The 4412-nt window shown below is 43.3% G+C and overlaps 1 long non-coding RNA gene across 3 annotated transcripts; it reads right to left on the reverse strand.

Moving 5' to 3' along the window:
- Window positions 1–956: 956 nt before the first annotated feature.
- On the reverse strand, window positions 957–3993 carry LOC146300576 (uncharacterized). 3 transcript variants are annotated; one of them, XR_014766405.1, is made up of 4 exons: window positions 3798–3993; window positions 3594–3700; window positions 1208–2461; window positions 957–1125 (listed from the first exon to the last, which is right to left on the reverse strand). It is a non-coding gene; the product is annotated as an uncharacterized LOC146300576 (long non-coding RNA). The 3 variants fall into 3 exon arrangements; XR_014766404.1 differs by having other exon boundaries at window positions 1208–1273; window positions 1568–2461; window positions 3594–3993; XR_014766403.1 differs by having other exon boundaries at window positions 3594–3993.
- Window positions 3994–4412: the final 419 nt, after the last annotated feature.

The following is a 4412-nucleotide window of genomic DNA, read 5'->3' on the forward strand; positions in this document are numbered from 1 at the left end:
TCACCTGCAAAGTGTTGCCGCGTGATTGTTGTCACAGCCATGCTGCATAACATTGCAGTGCGTGTTGGCGCAGATGAGCCGCCTCCTGAGGATGAAGATGGGGAATCATCGGAAGATGAAGCCCCCAACCTCGCCCTCCGCGAAACCCGAGCAGCACTCCACCAAGCTGGTGTCCAGACCAGAGAGGAGCTTGTCAATCTGTTTTGATGTCCATCATCCCCTACCCCGTCACCACGCACTGTTATCAGCACCACCCTACTCCCAACAATGAACCACCTACCCCTACTATCACACAACGACTTCAACCCTGGTCGTTAACAGGCTTCTGCCTAACTAGATAACGACTGATTCATTTGAATCAGGTGTGTTGGAGCAGGGAAACATCTAAAATGTGCAGGACAGGGGGTCCCTGAGGACCAGGGTTGACGACCTCTGATGTATAGGGCTCAAGGCCGTAGCCATGGGGTCAACATTGGGGGGGACGAATTACATTTATGATCATTTCGGACAGTGTGTGTGGTTGCCTGTCGTAGCGTATAGCACATTTATATTTTCATATCAATATATTGGGGTGGACATTTTGACCAGATTTGAATATTGGGGGAGATGTGTCCCCCTCAGTATGTATTATGATTACGGCCTTGAAAGCTAGGAAATGACGCAAAATGATCCACACAACACATGGTTGAAAAGGAAAAGTAGTTTATTCAACAAACAAAAAAAACTAAGAGAAACAAAAGCAGTAGCACCTCTGGCTCACTGGGCGTCTGCCTCACCTGCAATGAAGGGAGATTGATTAGTGAAATTGAACAGGATACATTGTGCAATGCGGATAAATAAAATAGAAATGCCCCTTACCTCCATCCTGGGGGAGAATTATTGGGACCGAGATGGAGGGACAGTGGAATTGCGCCTCGGCAAGTGCCAGCTGTCTTTGTTGCAGCTCCAACTTTTGTCTCATGAAAGATCTGTAGATTAGCAAAATATGGTTATTTGGAACGAAGAACATCATAACATTACCACTGACACAACTTGCCTTGTGATATCGTTGCAATTTTTTATTTGGTCAGGGGTTTCACCAAGGGGGTTAATGTACAGCGCCCGCTTCTCCTTTGGATAGATGACCTTCACAATACACGCAAGATCATGTAAAGAGGATGGAATATCACATTGAAATAGTCATTTTATAGTGCATGTACATTCTCACCACAAGTGTCCAGTGATTTTGGTGACAAACTGGTCCTATGACTACATCATAGGCCATTGAGTCCATCTGAAAACATAAACAAAATTAATAAATACTTGTATGTATTGTTACCATTTATGAACAAAATTTGAAAGTAGTCACCTTCTTTAATCCCCTGAAAGATCCTTGCCACATTGCAGTAATCGTAAATGAATCGACAAGAAATATATTTCTGACAGTTGTTTCGTGCAACTTCAGAATGTGGGCATGGATAAATGCATTCACAAAAGTGACAATTGTGTGGGAAACTAGTTACATATTGGTCTTTAAATATAAAAATATTTAAGCATGTACATGGAAATACTTAATGAATGCATTTACCTCACTCTCTACCTCTCTTCCAGGGGCCAGATTCAGCAGGTCTCTAGCAAAGAGTTTGTAGGGTCCTACCTTGCTCCACAACACCCCTTGCCGACCAGATTTCTGCTATTACTGAGAATTAGAGAAGTTATTTACCGAGAACTAATTTGTAATTGAATGCAGCATACATTTCCAAAAGGTCACCCAAGTCCTGAGGCAAATGACAGAGTTCTGCATGTATGCAGATGGCTTTCAGTATGTTGCTCAAAGTCATTTGCAATGAAACTTGCAAGGATACTTACGTTCCTCTGGGGTGAGTGAATTTGACGCTTGACTGACAGGAGACTGGAGGCTTGTGGCTAGGGTGCAAGATTGTGGACTAGGCTGCAGGGCTGGTGGAGACGTGGTGGGGACGTGGTGGGGACAGGCTGCAGTGCTGGAGGAGGCTTGGAGGGGACAGGCTGCAGTGCTGGAGGAGGCGTGGAGGGGACAGGCTGCAGTGCTGGAGGAGGCGTAGAGGGGACAGGCTGCAGTGCTGGAGGAGGCGTGGAGGCAGCAATCTATTTAACTGGTATTCTTGGCTGGGGTTCAACGTATTTTTTAAGATGATCGATGTTGATCTTCTCAAATGTTTTTCCTTCTTTTCAAGGTCAGCACTTTTTTCGTCAATGTTGACAATGGTGTATGGACCTAAAAGATCAGCTTCCATCTTGCCCCCCTTCCTTTGTTCCTGGCGAATGTTTTTTCTCAACACCAGGTCCCCCACCACAAAGCCATCATCCTGGCCCATTGAAAGTTCTCTTCCACAACCTCTCTTGTCCTGCCAATATATTGGCCTCCACTTTGGGGTAGACATCTGTCAGTCAATGATACCTCCTGGTTTCCAACCAGTACATTGACTTCCTCGTCAGTCATCTGTAGCATTGGTGGAGATAAGTGAACACAAGTACAGATTATAGCAGATATATCATTATTGCCAAAGTAGTTATATACTGCAGGAAGTTGCCATTATACTAGTGCTGTCAAACGATTAAAATATTTAATCGCGATTAATCGCATTAATGTCATAGTTAACTCGCGATTAATCACAATTAATCGCACATTTTAATCTATTCTCAATGTCCCTTGATTTCTTTTTGTCACATTCTTTTTTTCAAATTTTTATGCTTTTATCAACATGGAAAAGTGGTTCGGATTGCTTCGTGCCAATATTTTTTTTATTGAAAACAACATTGCAATCGCCTGGCTTTGACAAGGGGGCGGAGAATTCGCATCAGCTGTGTGCTTGGCCATCAAGTGGTATTTCAGACTGGACGTGCTGCGATGATAGCTCAGTTTACAACGACAAAACACACAGATCACTGGTCTTGTCAATGGAACCATTTGGCAACTTTTTAAAAGTAAACTCTCCATTCAGAATCTTATTGGCATCCATTTCGGCATCTCGCACTCGCCATCCCCTCAAAACGTAACGTTAGCCTACTACAAGAGAATGTCTAATATCCGTAAACGGGCTCTGCTACTACTCTTTAGCCGGCTCGCAAGCCAAACAAGTGTTTGTTTCTCTTTAGCCGGCTGTGTTTGTGGCGCGCCTGTTGTTTTGTTTCCGGTCTAGCTAGATCCGGTGTGGTGTTGTAGTTTTTCTAAAGTCGGTAATTGTTGCAACAGCATGTGAAAAAAACTACAAAGTCTGCAAGGCCAAAAAGAGCGTTAATCGCGCGATAAGAAAATTGACGCCGTTAATTTGGGTTTGCGTTAACGCCGTTAATAACGCGTTAAACTGACAGCACTACATTATACCTGCCACTTGTCCGGAATCTCAGAAGGGTAACGGGCCTCCCTTCCATACATCAAGAAATATGTGGAGTATTTTGTTGTCAGCTGTTTTTTGGTGCGTAGACCAAACACGGTGGGCTTTATATATTCATCCCAGTCACATGGTTGGCCCTTCACCATTTTTTTCAAAGCTCTGATATTGTAAATTGATTCACCATAATTACACAATTATATCTTATATAGAAATGTGTCAACAAAACATGATTCTCACCCTTGAAAAGTTCCATTGAGCTTTTCCACCAAGCCATTGGTTTGTGGGTGGTATGGGGCACAGAGGCTTCTGGCAATGCCAAGCTTGGCACACATGTCCAGATTGATCTGGCAGCGAATGTGAAAATTAATATGATACTTTTTCCCCCCAGTGATGTGATGTACAAGAATACAGTAATATCAAATGTCTCTGAACTTGACTTACTTTGTTAACAAATTATTTGCCCTGGTCCGTCAGAATCCGTTTGGGTGCACCATATTTATAAAAGAAGTCCATTATGCACCCTGAAACTTCTTCCGCCTTTTTACTTTTAAGTGGATATACCTCCATCCATTTGGTAAAATAGTCCACCATCCAGGGCCAGCCCAAGCCTTTATGGGGCAATTGACTGCAAAACCGATTTTACCTTGTCATAGTTGAATAACGACAGTTCGGTGGGTAAAATGAACATACCGTGAATATCAAAGTCCATTGACCCCTCTTTCCTATTCAAATCTCAAAAAGAAAAAATTTGGCTGTAAAACGCTAGCTTTTCAACAAAGCTGGGAATCGCCCTTTTTGGCTCTGGTCTGTATCTTTGTCACGCCCCCGAATTTACATCCAGACCAGCCCGAAGTAGCATCTATCGCCGATACTAGTTTAGCTGCGCGCTGCTCTGTGTAAGCTACTTATAAGGAATTACAAAGAAGAACGTTATGAATTATAAAAAGGATATTGAAAATGGACCACGGTCGTAAATGCTGTGTTCCAGGCTGTCGCCTACAGGGAAAGCTAACACTCACAGTCTTCCCAAGGATCCAAACATTCAACGGCATGGCT

This window comes from Hypomesus nipponensis, chromosome 2 (genome assembly GCF_054491055.1).
Source record: "Hypomesus nipponensis isolate SF chromosome 2, ASM5449105v1, whole genome shotgun sequence".
NCBI lineage: Eukaryota > Metazoa > Chordata > Actinopteri > Osmeriformes > Osmeridae > Hypomesus > Hypomesus nipponensis.